This window comes from Zingiber officinale, chromosome 7B (assembly GCF_018446385.1).
Source record: "Zingiber officinale cultivar Zhangliang chromosome 7B, Zo_v1.1, whole genome shotgun sequence".
Lineage (NCBI taxonomy): Eukaryota > Viridiplantae > Streptophyta > Magnoliopsida > Zingiberales > Zingiberaceae > Zingiber > Zingiber officinale.
Genome location: NC_055999.1, coordinates 46840473 through 46856822, shown reverse-complemented (window position 1 = coordinate 46856822; position 16350 = coordinate 46840473).

The following is a 16350-nucleotide window of genomic DNA, read 5'->3' as shown; positions in this document are numbered from 1 at the left end:
ACTGTCGCTCCTCCAGTTGTTTACCTCAACTTACCTGCCAAACATGGTCCTCCAGACATGTTTGGACTTTGCCTGCTCAGTGTCTGATCGCCTGATCCACTAAGACTTTTTCTACAATACTATATTAGAAAACAATAATAATAGTAATATAGAATATAATGGTAAACCTAAACCTAGATTTATCGGGTTCCGCTGGTCCGGTCGACCGCGTGCGGTCAACCGGAAACCATCTGATCAACCTTGCTTGGAGTTCACTCTTCCAAAACTTCTCGTTACCTAAGGTTATCTCCCCCTAGGTTTTTCACCACTTGGCTTCACTCACCAAGACTCTGTATTCGGTTACCTAGGGATCAAGTCCTCCAGACCTATCCACCTGGCTTCCACGATATACCGAGATTTCCCTTGCCTTAGTATTCGACTAACTAGGGATCAGATCCTCCAGACCTATCCAGCTAGCTTTCACGATCTATCGAGATTTCTCTTGCCGAGCCTCCAACTAGGACTTCCCTTGCCTAGCCTACAACTAGGACTTCCCTAGATCAAGCTCCATACTTAAACATACTTAAACATATTTGTCGGGCATTAAAACCTTGGAGGTCGATTGCACCAACAATCTCCCCCTTTTTGATGGTTGACAAATATGTTTAAGTTAGATCTATTCATAAGATTTAGATTTTTAACTTAAAACCTTCTTCTCCCCCTTGTGTCATTTATCAAAAAGAATCCTTCATAAATTGATTTCTAAGGTATCCCTAAGTTTTGCATCAACAATGATGTAAAACCTGAAACATTCTCAAGATATTCCTAAGGTATTCCCTCACTCTTTTGAAAGATAATAATAAGATGTAATTGGGTTTTCAAATTAAACATGCATCAATTATATTTTGAAAAATATTGATTCTTAGTGACAAAAATTCTTTTGAAGAAGTTTTCAAAATAAAGATAAAATATTTCAAGGCTAATTTTAAAAATATTTGTCAAGGAATAAGAGTTATATAAAAATAATTTTCAAAAAGATTTGCAAAGAGTTTTTCAAAATATAAAACATAAATTTTGTAAAAGTTACTCTTGAAAGCAATTTTCAAAAATATTTTCAAGTTAATTTCAAAACCAAGATTCTTTAAATAATTTTGTAAAAGTAATTTAAAAAGTATTTGATTAAGAGATTTTAAAGATAATTTTCAAAAAGATTTTTAACGAAATTTTATCAAGCATTTTTCAAAGAGTGTTTTGAAATATTTTTCAAAATATGTTTTCAAAAGCAAGATTTTGAATAATAAAAAAAATCCTTTCTAAAAAATATGTCCTTCAGTAAAGTCTCTCCCCCTTAACTAGACACTCATGTTAGATATCCTTGTTACCCACAAGGAAGATATTCCTAGATCTGTGTCTAAGGGTCATGGTTGACTTAAAGATCTAATGTAAAATATAGTGCCCAAATAATAACTAAATAATAATATTATTTAACAAATAATCTTATTGGATTTTTGAGAAATTTTTAGAAATTTTTTGGAAATTTTTTGGAACTCGTTTGGCGTATTTTACGGGGATCAATGATATGATTGGAGGCCTGTTTGGTATACCCTTAAGTGGGAGTTGATTGAGAACTAACTTAGGGTTTAATTGGTTTAAACCTAAGTATAAATGATCCCCTTCTAATGTCGCCGATACCCATATACTCCTCACCCGATTCCCTCGCCCTCACCCTTCTCTCTCGCTCGATTTGCCGCACACCTCCACCTTTCTCTCTCACGCTATCGCCGATCACTCTCCTTCCCACCCGATCATCGCCGGTACAAACCTTAGCCGACGTTACCCTCGTGACCCCGAGGTCGCAATGACATGGAGCTACCTGTTTTTCGGTCGCTCTCCTCTTGCGTTGCGTTGTGATTTTGGCTAGTTGCCGCTACCGCCTTGGCCTAGCAGTCGCGAGCACATCGCCGACGCGTGCTGGCCGATCATGTCGATGGTCAACCCATTCCGATGCCAATCGCCTTTGTCTTGATATCCTTGGCCGATCTACCCTCCCCTGGTTGAGGACATCAAGAGCTCGCTGGAGGCGAGGTATTTGAGTCCTCTGTTCGGCCGTGCCCTAGTTTCCATCGCACCGTCGTCGCCACTCGGAGTAGTGGCGGCGCACCTTCTACAGCCAACTCCTCTCTACTCATCACCTTGATCGTGCCCTAGATCCATCGTGGCCCCATCATTGGCTAGACAACGTTATCGATGAAGGGGATAGGGCGATCAACCTTTCTTGCTTCTGAACCCGAGTGGAGCAGCGGCGACTTCGTCATGGAGGTTCATCAGTTCTTCTTCTCTTCTCTGAATTCCGATTCCTCTTCTTTGCCGGCATAGATCGCCTGTCGATCCATAGTGTGTGACAGATTTTCGATATAGAATTGGAGTAAGGAAAGACTCGTATCAGTTTCTAGCAATCTAATCTCCATTTTCGACTTGGGATGTAGAGATTTGATTCTTGGATGTTCTTGTAGCTTCAGACAGTTTGGGGATCCATAGTTTTGGTAATCTAGTCACGACAGTGAACCTCTCTGATCGTGTTTCACTAGCAGTTATCAGAGATTTGGATAAGTTGTTAGCTAAAGGAAAGTGGAGTATGATTTAGGGTTTAATTCTTGGTTATGGATGTATGGACGGTGAATGGAGATGTTTGAATTAAAGGGGGAGATCCATTTCTGTGCAACTGCTGCTGGTTCTTTCCTCGAGCAGTTGCAGATTCGGTTTGGGTAAGTTGTCCTATGGATTTATTAGATGATATGATTAAACCAAAACTAATCTTGTGGACGAAGATTCTATGTTGGGTTTATGATGCTTGAAAGATGATTAGGTGGAAACTATACATAGTTTCCTAACCGAATTAGGATTGGGTTTTTGGTTAGCTAATTGTTATATATATATATGATTGGCTAAACCGTATATCATGTGATTTGCAGGACTTCGATATGGGATGATTGTCACGAGGTGGGATTTATTTTATCATGACCTACATAATAAAGGCGGGTACTTCTTGCTTTACCTCTTTAGTATATGTTGATCTTAGTGCATGAACTATCTTAGATAGAAACTGTTTTTACCTTGACTCCACTCTTATTTTTCCTGCGTTTGATACTTCCACTCAATCTTTGAGCTATTCGTTTCTGTATCTATACAGTCTCTCGTTGTTATCCATGATATTTAGAAGATTCTGGACACCAGATACTAGTTACTAGATATTGGATATATAGATGCCAGATACCATGTTTACTTGCTTTGACTGCTATTTATTCATGTTTCTTATTGAGCATGCTGGCTTCATGTAGCATACCTATTTCTATTTATATATATATATGATGAATGTTGCATTTTACGCATCATGTCATTGCATGCATTGCCGACGACTTTGGCTCCCTTGTGGTTGACACGGTCGTTGGCCAAGGCCGCACGCTCGACCACTCATGGGTAGTGGTAGCTAGAGCGTGTCGCTTGTCCTATCGTGCCCCCCACTCGCACAGTCATGGGTAGTGATTGCTGGAGTCGCGGGCAGTAGGGACACCCGTCGCAGACGTAGCTATTCAGCTACTATGCAACTGCCCCCTCGACCACTCGAGAGTAGTGATAGCCGGAGTGGTGTACAGTCTGTCATTATACCAGCCTCTCGACCATACAGGGGTCGTGGTGCAGAGAGGTGGGCGGGGTGACCATCCGTGCATACGCTGTTATTATTATACCTGTTGCTGCTGTTGTTTACTTATGCTGCTATTGTTTATTTATGCTGTTGTTGCTTACTTATGCTGATATGCTCACATAGGTTGAGATATATACCTGAGGTATGGGTTTAGACACTGGTTTGCTTATTGGTAATATGTATATACCTCACATGTTACCCATGTAGTTATGAGCAGTACTGTAGCAGGTCTTTGCTACACCTGACCTTCTAGTACTAGCCTAGGATATGGTTTCAGGTGTCACGCCCCAGGTAGTCCCTGCCATAAGAAATTTCGGTAGCATCTCCCCTGTACGGGTGACAATATGAATCCAAGAATACATATATCACTCGGCCCACATGGCCGGAACAATACAATACAAATAACAAACAATTCACGCAATTATATAACCAATCTACGCAGTTTATATAGACAATCCACGCAGTTTAATATACGGCCTCCGGTTGTCAACAAAAATTACTAAAAGAAAAGACAATAAAGAATCATCCCAGATATATGTAAATCCTACTCCACTACAATGAAGAAATGAAATCCACAAAGTAATGGAAACACCTACAGTGGAAAAACAAAAGTAGTGTTGGTGCAATACTCCCTAGGTCAAGGTTGACCTGGTTGACTGAGCTTGAATTGGGTCAAGCTCGAGTCTTGATGTTTGGGTTTCGATGTTTGATAATATATGGAGACAAAACATGGAGATTGCAGGTACAATTGTTCATGTGGTGAGATTGAGAAGGAGAGTCAAGTAGGTCAAGGTTGACTGGATACTTGACTGAAAAGTCCTAGTGAGTGAAGCTAGGCAGTATAGAAAATCCTGGTGAGTGAAGCCAGGTGAAAGACCTAGTGAGTGAAGCTAGGCAGTATGGAAAGTCCTGGTGAGTGAAGCCAGGCAAATGATAAGTCCTAGTGTGTGAAGCTAGGCAGTATGGAAAGTCCTGGTGAATGAAGCTAGGCAAAGGAAATCCAGATGGATCAAGTTTGATCAGACATCTGTGTTGGGAAGCCCAAGTAGGTCAAAGGGATTGACCGGATACTTGGCACGGGAAATCCAGGTGGATCAAGGTTGATCGGACACCTAGAGGAGATAAGTCCAAGTGGGTCAAAGGGATTGACCGAACACTTGGTGAGGGAGTTCTAGCAGGTCAAGGGTGACCAGATGCTAGGTATGATGTACCAACAGGTCATGGTTGACCGGATGTTGGTTTAGGGGACTTTGGACTTGTGTTTGGACAAAAATAAGAGCTGGATCGATCAGTCGATCGATTGGCTCATGCCCAATCGATCAACCGATCGATTGGGAGAGTCCTTGCGACAAGCCTTCTCCCAATCGATTGGTGGATCGATTGGGGAGAAGTGTCGCACAAACAGAAAGCCTCCCAATCGATCAGCCGATCGATTGGGAGCCTCTGATCGATCAGGCGATCGATTGGGAGGTGCGATTTCGCACGATAAGCCTTGGATCGATCAGCCGATCGATCCAGGCGATTCCCAAGAGCACAGAGGTACTCTGGATCGATCAGTCAATCGATCCAAAGCCTCCCCGATCGATTGGGAGCAATCCGATCGATTGGGATTTGACCGTTGGCGCAGGATATAGTTGTTGGCGTGTGTTCGTCTTCGAAAGAACTTCCAGAGCTTACGAGTTTTATCCCAGATCTTCAAGCGGCTCCATAAAGCTCTCACGCCAGATCTTGAAGGTTCTTGGAGGCTTGTGCTGGTGCACGTCCAAGTCAAGAGGCGAGGAAGAAGCTAGGGTTAGGGTTTTTGTGCATCTCTTGTAAGCTTTTGCTTGTATTGTATCTCCCTTCCCTTTCTTCTTGTACTGTGAGCTTGTAGGGCTTCTCCGCCTTCGGTAGTTACCGAAAAGGAGTGTTTACATAGTGGAGGGTGCGTGAGTGGGTGGATCCTTGGATTAGTCACCTCTTCTTGAGGTGGATACCAAGTAAATCCCTAGAGTTAGCGTTGTGTGTTTGTTTTCTTGTATTTCTGCTGTACATCATCGCAAGAGGCAAGCAACAACAAGCACGGGATCATGCCGACTATTCACCCCCCTCTAGCTATATATTTGGTCCCAACAAGTGATATCAGAGCAAGGTTGCTCTTCACCGGAATCATCGCCGAAAGGGGCAAAAAGCTAGAGGGTGAAGAAGTTGAAGCAAATTCATCAAGTCAAAGAATTCAAAAAGGCTCAACTTCAAGATGAAATTCTAAGACGGACTTGGATTCGATACAAGGGTGCCTCCACCATTCACAATGATGAGCTTCGATCTTTGGAGATCAAGGATCGAGAATTTCTTGATGGTGGAGATAGAGCAATGGTTTGCTCTAATGGAAGGCTTCGAAGCTCCAAAGAATTCAAAAGGCAAGATCTTAAAGAAGAGCAAATGGAGTCAAGAGCAAATTTAAAGGAGAGAGGCAAATGACAAAGTGACCAAGCTATTGGTCAATTTATTGCCAAGCAATATTTTGCCTCAAGTCGGAGAATTCAAAGATGCCAAGGAGCTTTGGAGCAAATTGGCCAAGCTTCATGAAAAACCCTCCACTATACCAATCCAAGAAAAATCCAAAGAGGGCGACTCAATGGAGCAAGATCAAAAGGAAGAGGATTCCGAAGTTGAGAGATGCTCAACTTCCGAAGAAGAAGAAGTCCAAGAAGCCTCATCTTCAAAGGAATGCAATGATGTGAGCCAAGAAGAGGCATTGAAGGGAATTGGGGGACCCATGACAAGGTCCAAGACTAAGAGAATGAAGCAAGCTTTGGAAGGCTTAATAATGAGGCTCAAGGAAAAGGAGGATCAATGCACAATGGAGGCAACAACTAAGTGGATCACATTCCTTCAATTTGAAAGTGAAATTGGTCCAACATGAGGACCATTTTCGTGTGCATGCATGGGGGGGTTTTTCTAAAGTGACTTTTGATGTCCTTTGTGGGTTTTTAATGCATTTTTGAAAGTTCCTAAGATAGTATAACAAATACCATGCATGCATGGTTGCATTAAGCTAGTATTAGGGATTAGTGGTTGCATTAGTGGATAATAAAACTCATGCATGCAAGCATGATATTTATTGCATAATTTGTGCATAGGGGATCTTAAGGGATGTTAAATAGGAGAACTCTTGTATGACAAATCATGTAAGTTTGAATGAAAATTTGAGTTTCTCTTTTGTGAGAGCTTCCTTCTTGTTCTTAGGCAAAGAACTAATTTCGATCTTATCAAGGCAACTTGTGGCGATCAAAACTCCATGACTTATCACTCACCTTCTCATCTTGCTTGAGTGTGGCGTCAATACCCTTCCCCAAGCTGAATTTCAAGGCGATCCATTTACAAGGTTTCTTTATCATTTGGTATCAGAGCCTTGGCTCCTTGATTTTCAGGTTTGTGTCTTGTTTTCATCTTTGTTCTTGTCCATCTTTATTGATCTCTTCGTCCCTATCTATCATAAATTTCTATTCGCTATTTGGGTCCTCAACTCAAAAAAAAAAAGAAGGAAAATTCGGAAAAAAAAAATAATAGAGGTTTCTGATTGAAAAAAAAAAAGAAGAAAAAAAAGGAGGAGGATTTGTGAATTGAAAGGACTCAATATTCTTTCTTTGTGAAATCTGAATTCAAAGATATATTCCTTCCATTGCTCTTGGTCATTGCTGAATTTCTCGTTTTATCCGTTTATTTCTCTTGTTCTACTCATATTTCTTTTGTTGGTTTCTTATTCACTTGATTGTCTACTTGTTGTCTTGAGAAAGATATTGATAAGGTTCTTTCCTTAAGAACTTATAAAGGAAGCTGAGTGGATAAATTTGAGTGCAACCACGTGAGTAGAGTGGTGAGGTCCGTCTAACATTTCTTTTGTAATTTTCCTTGTCATCTTCTATTTTTTTGTTGCAAGCATGAGTGGGGAAAAATCACCTAATTCCCCTAGGCGAGATCTTAATAGGCTTCAAATGGAGGCACTTACTCAACAATTTGAGAGAATACTTCAAAGACAACTTGAAGAAATACACGAAAGGATGGACCGACTTGAAGGAGAAAAAGTTTCGAACCGTGGGGGCAATTCTAATCATGAAGAATTTCGTCAAAGTGAACCATTCTATGATCCACCAAGAGAAAGAAGGAGGCATGAAGGGGGAAGAAGACATGAAAGAGGAGGTAGAGACCATAGACGAGAAGATGATCTAGGAGGTGTGAAAGTCCAGATACCTTCCTTCCAAGGGAGGAATGATCTTGAAACATATCTTGCATGAGAGATGAAAATAGAACAAATTTTCTCATGCCACAATTACAATGATGCAAAGAAAGTAAAGGTGGCTGCCCTTGAGTTCACCGATTATGCCTTAATTTGGTGGGATCAATTGCAAAAGGAGAGAAGAAGGTATGGAGAGCATCCTATCAACACTTGGGACGAAATGAAGACTTTGATGAGAAGGAGATTTGTGCCTTCCCACTACCATAGGGAATTGCACAACAAATTGTAAAGACTCACCCAAGGGAGTAGGAGTGTAGATGATTACTACAAGGAGATGGAGGTGGCTTTGATTAGGGCCAATATTGTGGAGGATAGGGAAGCTACCATGACTCGGTTTCTCCATGGCCTAAACCGAGACATTGGAGACATTGTGGAGTTACAACATTATGTGGAGCTTGACGACTTAGTGCATCAAGCAATGAAAATAGAGCAACAATTAAAGAGAAAGGGCGTTATGAAGAAATCATCTTCTCCAAACTACTCTTCAAGTTGGAAGGACAAGCCAAAGGAGGGTTCTTCTTCAAATTCTAAGGAGGAAGCAAGCACTAAGAAGCCTATTCCTACTACCTCTTCTTCCACTTCTAAGAGTAGGGATATCAAGTGTTTTAGGTGTTTGGGAAAAGGTCATATTGCATCCGAATGCCCGAATAAGAAGACTATGGTGGTGAGAGATAATGGGAGTATCTCTAGTGAAGAAATTACTTCTCATTCCTCTTCCTCAAGCGATGAGGAAAATGATGGAGCAGCCTATGCGCAAGATGGAGATCTCTTGGTGGTTAGGAGATTATTGGGAAGCCAAGCCAAGGAGCATGAGGAGGGCCAAAGAGAAAATATTTTTCATACCCGCTGCCTTATTCAAGGTAAAACATGCTCTATGATCATTGATGGTGGAAGTTGTACCAATGTGGCAAGTACTAGGATGGTCACCAAACTCAACCTCAAGACTACACCACATGCAAGACCATATAAACTCCAATGGCTTAGTAATAGTGGTGAATTGGTAGTGAACCAGCAAGTGTTGATTAATTTCTCCATTGGCAAATATGAAGATCAAGTTCTATGTGATATTGTGCCTATGGAGGCAAGCCACATTCTTCTTGGAAGACCTTGGCAGTTTGATAGGCGAGCTCACCATGATGGATTCTTCAACAAGTTCTCTTTTGTCCACAATTCTCGCAAAGTCACACTTGTACCGTTATCACCAAGGGAGGTTTGTGAGGATCAAATAAAAATGAGAGAGAAAAGAGAAAAAGAAGAGCGAGAGCTTAAGAAAAAGAAAGAGTGTGTGAAAAAGAAAATACTTGATTTTGAGGACAAAATTCAAAAGAAAAGAGAGAATGAGGAAAAGAAAGAGAGAAAAATAGAAAATTTGTTTACAAGAGGAAGTGAGGTGAAGAAAGCTTATTTGACAAGACAGCCTATATTTCTTCTTTTGAGCAAGGAAACTTGCTTGGAATCTAACCCTAACTCCTTGCCTAGTGATGTTGTTGTTATTTTACAGGATTTTGAGGATGTGTTTCCCAAGGAAGTACCTCACAGTTTGCCACCAATGAGGGGGATTGAACACCAAATAGACCTTATTCCTGGTGCTTCTCTGCCCAATAGGCCAGCTTATAGGAGCAATCCTCAAGAAACAAAGGAGATACAAAATCAAGTGGAGGAGTTATTGCAAAAAGGATGGGTTAGAGAAAGTTTAAGTCCTTGTGCTGTACCCGTAATTTTGGTGCCTAAAAAGGATGGATCATGGAGGATGTGCACTGACTGTAGAGCAATCAACAACATCACAATTCGGTATAGACATTCTATCCCTAGACTTGATGATTTGCTTGATGATTTGCATGGTGCTTGCTTCTTTTCTAAAATTGATTTGAAAAGTGGGTACCATCAAATTAGGATAAGGGAAGGGGATGAATGGAAAACAGCTTTCAAAACCAAATATGGATTGTATGAATGGTTGGTAATGCCTTTTGGGTTAACTAATGCACCAAGTACTTTTATGAGGCTTATGAACCATGTCTTACGAGAATTTCTTGGAAAATTTGTGGTAGTATACTTTGATGATATTTTGGTATATTCCAAGAGTTTTGTTGATCATCTTGCACATCTCCAATCTGTCTTGCATGTCCTTAGAAAGGAAAAACTATATGCTAACTTGGAAAAATGTTCTTTTTGCACTACTCATGTAGTTTTTCTTGGTTTTGTCATAAGTTCTAAAGGAGTGCAGGTTGATGAAGGGAAAGTTAAGGCCATTAGAGATTGGCCAACTCCTAAAACTGTGAGTGAGGTTAGGAGCTTCCATGGGTTGACAAGTTTCTATAGGAGGTTTGTGAAGGACTTCAGCACAGTGGCAGCACCTCTAAATGAAATTGTTAAGAAAAACATGGGTTTTAGATGGGGAGAGAATCAAGAAAAGGTATTTCAAACACTTAAGGATAAACTCACACATGCACCCATTCTTGCTTTACCTAATTTTTCCAAATCTTTTGAAATTGAATGTGATGCATCTCATGTGGGTATTGGGGCTGTTTTACTTCAAGATGGTCATCCCATTGCATATTTTAGTGAGAAACTAAGTGGCGCCACTCTCAACTATTCCACTTATGATATAGAATTGTATGCACTTGTTAGAGCATTACAAACATGGCAGCATTATCTTTTGTCTAAAGAATTTGTCATTCATAGTGATCATGAATCTTTGAAGTATTTGAAAGGGCAAGGGAAGCTCAACAAAAGGCATGCCAAATGGGTCAAATTTCTTGAACAATTTCCTTATGTGATTAAGCATAAGCAAGGAAAGGTAAATGTTGTAGCAGATGCACTTTCAAGAAGGTATAACTTGTTAGCTACACTTGAAACTAAATTGCTTGGCTTTGAACATATTAAGGAATTGTATATACATGATAATGAGTTTTCCCAATTATATGCTACGTGTGAAAAAAAAATCACAAAATTGGTTTGCTAGGCATGACAACTACTTGTTTAAGAATAACAGACTTTGTGTGCCTAGAGGATCCATGCGTAAATTGCTAGTTAGGGAAGCACATGAGGGGGGTTTAATGGGACACTTTGGGGTTCAAAAGACCTTAGAAATGCTTCTTGAACATTTTTATTGGCCACACATGAAACACGATGTGCAGAAATTTTGTGCACAGTGCATTGTGTGTAGAAAAGCAAAATCTAAGACATTACCTCATGGACTTTACACGCCTTTGCCTATTCCTAATTTTCCTTGGACTGACTTATCTATGGATTTTGTTTTAGGGCTACCACGTACTCAAAAAGGTAAGGACTCCATTTTTGTGGTAGTTGATAGATTCTCCAAGATGGCACACTTCATACCTTGCCACAAAGTGGATGATGCAACTCATGTGGCAGATTTGTTTTTCAAAGAGGTGGTAAGACTTCATGGCATGCCTAGGAGCATTGTTTCATATCGTGACACCAAATTTTTAAGCCATTTTTGGAGGACCTTATGGAACAAGCTGGGAACAAAGCTTCTTTTCTCCACCACATGCCACCCACAAACTGACGGCCAGACTGAGGTGGTAAATAGGACACTTTCTACTCTTCTTAGAGCAATTATTAAGAAGAACATTAAGTCTTGGGAAGAATGTTTACCTCATGTTGAATTTGCTTATAATAGGGCAGTATATTCTACTACTCAATTTTCTCCTTTGGAGATTGTTTATGGGTTCAATCCACTAACACCTCTTGATTTGCTTCCTTTACCTAACACTTCTTCTTTAGTTCACAAGGATGGCAAAACAAAGGCAGAATATGTGAAGAAGCTTCATGAGCAAGTTAAAGCTCAAATTGAGAAGAAAATGGAGCAATATGCAAATCGAGCCAATAAAGGGAGAAAAAGAGTGGTCCTTGAACCCGGTGATTGGGTGTGGGTTCATATGAGGAAGGAACGGTTTCCTACCCAAAGGAAATCAAAGCTTCAACCAAGAGGAGATGGACCATTCCAAGTGTTGGAAAGAATTAATGACAATGCTTACAAAATTGATTTGTCCGGTGAGTATGGTGTTAGTGCAACATTTAATCTGGCTGATTTGAGTCCTTTTGATGTAGGAGATGAAGACCTAAATTCGAGGACGAATTCACCTAAAGAAGGAGGGAATGATGTGAGCCAAGAAGAGGCATTGAAGGGAATTGGGGGACCCATGACAAGGTCCAAGACTAAGAGAATGAAGCAAGCTTTGGAAGGCTTAATAATGAGGCTCAAGGAAAAGGAGGATCAATGCACAATGGAGGCAACAACTAAGTGGATCACATTCCTTCAATTTGAAAGTGAAATTGGTCCAACATGAGGACCATTTTCGTGTGCATGCATGGGGGGGTTTTTCTAAAGTGACTTTTGATGTCCTTTGTGGGTTTTTAATGCATTTTTGAAAGTTCCTAAGCTAGTATAACAAATACCATGCATGCATGGTTGCATTAAGCTAGTATTAGGGATTAGTGGTTGCATTAGTGGATAATAAAACCCATGCATGCAAGCATGATATTTATTGCATAATTAGTGCATAGGGGATCTTAAGGGATGTTAAATAGGAGAACTCTTGTATGACAAATCATGTAAGTTTGAATGAAAATTTGAGTTTCTCTTTTGTGAGAGCTTCCTTCTTGTTCTTAGGCAAAGAACTAATTTCGGTCTTATCAAGGCAACTTGTGGCGATCAAAACTCCATGACTTATCACTCACCTTCTCATCTTGCTTGAGTGTGGCGTCAATACCCTTCCCCAAGCTGAATTTCAAGGCGATCCATTTACAAGGTTTCTTTATCATTAAATGAAAAGGGCAAAGAGGGAGCATACTCTTTGTTTCATGTACAAGATAAAGATGAAGAAGCCTCCACCTCTAGGATTGAGGGGAGCAATTTTCATTGACACCGAATCAAGAAGAAAAAGAAGTCTCCACATCCGGGTCAAGAGAAGAAGAGGATGAAGAAGCTTTCACCTCCACAAGTCAAGTCAAATCCATTGGAGTAGCACCATTATCGGAACAAGGGGAAGCTTCTACCTCCGAATCAAAAGGAGAAGATGCCATCCCTATACATGGAGGTATAAATATTTCTTTTAAAAATAAAAATTACATTATATGCTTTGAGTGTAGGGAACATGGGCACTACAAGAGCAAGTGCCCTAAATTAGCCAAGAAGAAGGGCCAAATGGCACCAAAGGGCAAGGAGAAGCCCAAGGAGACCGCCTCCACAACAAAGAAGAACAAGGAGCACATTGCGTGCTTCTTGTGCAATAAAAAGGGACACTATCGGAGTCAATGTCCCAAGGGGAAGAAGGCGGTCAAGCCTAAGGGAGAAAGCATGAGTAAAGGGGGAGCCTCCAAGGTAAAACAAAAAGTATCATTTATTGAGCCTACCCCTTTAAATAATGGTAAAAAGCATGCTAATTCAAATTTTTATCATTTTAATGCTATTTACCATAAAAATAGGGAGCATGATAACATTAAAGAAAAACATATGGCTCTTCATGCTAAGACTACCACACCTAGGGTTAGGAAGGTAGGTAAAATGTTAGGCAATAACACTAAGGACCATAGTTATAAGCCTAGAAATATGCTCAAGGATTTAAAGAAAAATCAAAATCTAGGGATTTATGGGAAGAAAATCAAGTCTTGAGGTCAAGGCTTGATAAAATGGAAAAGACCCTAAAAAGGATGGAAAGTATCGTAAAAGGGTAAAAAGAGCAAAACCTAGGTTTAGCACAACAAGAGTCATTCAAGGGCTATAGGGGTTCGGGATACAAACCTAAAACTAAAAAGGATGTGCCCTCTTACCATATGGTTCCATATAATTATGGAACCAACCTTAGGTCAAATGGTCAAGTCAAAAACACTAGGGAGGTTATCCCTAGAAGTATTTTTACAACACCAAACGTGACCAAGATTTCTAAGAAGTCTAAGAAAGTCACTAAGAAGGTCACAAGGAAAGCAATCCCTGTTGGAACCCCAAGGTTGTTTTGGTGTGATCAACAAGTTAAGTTAGGTCTTGCGTTGTTTCTAACCTTGTGTCTAAGTGTGCAGGAGCTTAGGAGCACAGGTAGTCGAGCGGAAGATGTAGCTAGCGAGAAGGACGACACGTTGTACGTCCGAGGGATGAGGCGCTACGGAAGAGTACACCGGCGGACGAGAAGGAAGCGCGTGGTGGTTCCGAGGGACGAAAGCCGGAGCGGAAGATTGCTCGGGGAGCAAGAGACGCAGCTAGCGAGAAGGTCGGCACGGGGTGCAACTGGCAGACGAGAAGGAAACATGCGACAATTCCGAGGGACGAGAAGCTGGAGGGAAGCACGCTCGATAAGACCGGAAGTTGGGTTCGGGTGAGCCCTTTTCTGGATGGCAGAGATCACCTAAGCGAACGGATCCGGAGCGGAAGAACCGGACCGAGTCGGGACTAAACCAGAGAAGAGATGCTGCACGAAAAAGTCAACGTCTGTTGACTTTGGGCTCCGGGGCGCCCGGAACCCTTCCGGGCGCCCGGACCTTGAATATTGACCAGATCGAGCTTTGACTCGATCTAAACGTTGGGGGATAAAATTTATCCCCCCAGGGCGCCCGGAACCCTTCCAGGCGCCCCGACCAAGGCTATAAATATAGCCTTGGTCCAGAAGCTTAACATTCAACTGAGAACTCAAGCATTCTTTCTACACTTGTACGCTTTTCTGTTTTAAGCTTCTGTTGTGCGCTTCTCAGCCTGAAGGAGATACTAGTGCTACGCTTTCTTGGATTAACAACCTTCCCAGTTGTAACCAAGTAAATCTCGGTGTGCCTTTTACTTTTCTGCTTTTATTTATTTCTCTTATTTTATGCAAGTGTCAGTTTAAGAGTTCGAGAAGGGTTGGTTTGTTTTTGAGTTTTACAGGCTATCCAACCCCCCTTTTAGCCGGCCGCAATGGTCCAACAAGTGGTATCAGAGCCGAGACGCTTCAGGAGGACTAACCGCCAATCGAATCAAAGATAATGGCCGGACCGAGCATCCACCCGCTGAAATACGGAGGGGATTTTGCTACCTGGAAGAATCTGATGCAGGTATTTTTTACCACAGACTTTGAATTAACTCTAACTATGGAATCTGGTTTTGTAGCTCCAAAAGGAAGGAAAAATGTCAATGGACAAAAAAGGAGCAGGCTGAATTTGTGGCGAATGGCAAAGCAGAATACCATCTGCTAAGCATTCTTCCACCTCAAGAAGTCAACAGAATCGGACACTACGTCTCGGCAAAAGAACTTTGGGAAAAGTTCCTCGAGCTGCACGAAGGGACGTCCGAAGCCAAGCTCGCCAGAAGAGATATGCTTTGGAATCAGCTCACCAACCTGTAACTTGGGGAAGACGAGACAGTCGCGCACCTGCACTCGAGAATCAAAGAGATCATCACCGGACTTTCGAATCTCGGAGAAACGGTAAGTAACCGAGATTCGCTAAGGTACGCGTTAAATTCATTTCCTAGAAATTCAAAATGGGCATCACTAGTAGATGCCTTTTATATTTCTAAAGATTTAGAAAAGATCTCGTTAGAAGAACTTTTTTCTACTTTTGAAGTGCATGAGTCAAGATGTACAGGAATGAAGGAGCCTAAGAACAACGTCGCCCTCAAAGATTCGAGAGACAAACCAGAGTTGGAGTCTTCTCTCGATGACGAGAAAGTGGTTGTTGCTCCAATAACCAAGAAGGCCTAGTGCCTCACCACGACCTGGAAGCCAAAATATTGAAATAAATGTTTAATTAACTTTTTGTCAAAGCATTTAAATTAAAATTAATTAAAGCTTTCAAAGTTTTTTTTAACATTCTTTTTCAAAATATTTTTTATATACTTAGAAAAATACTTTTTACCGAAGTGAAATTTTTACTTAGGATTTTTTTTCAAAGTTTTAAAAATTTATTTCAAAATTACTTTTACTTAGGATTTTTTTTTTAACTTAGAAAAATTCTCAAAACGACTTAGAAAAATATTTTTAATTTTTCTGCTTAAGTTACTTAGAAAAATGCTCATTTCTATAAAAAAATAATTTTTACAAAGACTTAAATTTTTCTGCTTAAAGCTTTTAGAAATTTTTTAAGAATCTTAATATTTTCTAAGTCTTTAACCCTTAGATTTCTTTCTTGAAACCCCATTTTTTTGTGATCAAAGGGGGAGAATTAGTATAAGTCTAGGGGGAGGTAGAAATTGAAAATTGAAAATTTTCAAAATTTAATTTTGTTGCACATTATTGCAATAACTTGTTTTAATTTTATGTCTAGTTTTGACCCTAGCTTAACTTGGGTTGATCACATCAAAAAGGTGGAGATTGTTGGAACCCCAAGGTTGTTTTGGTGTGATCAACAAGTTAAGTTAGGTCCTGCGTTGTTTCTAACCTTGTGTCTAAGTGTGCAGGAG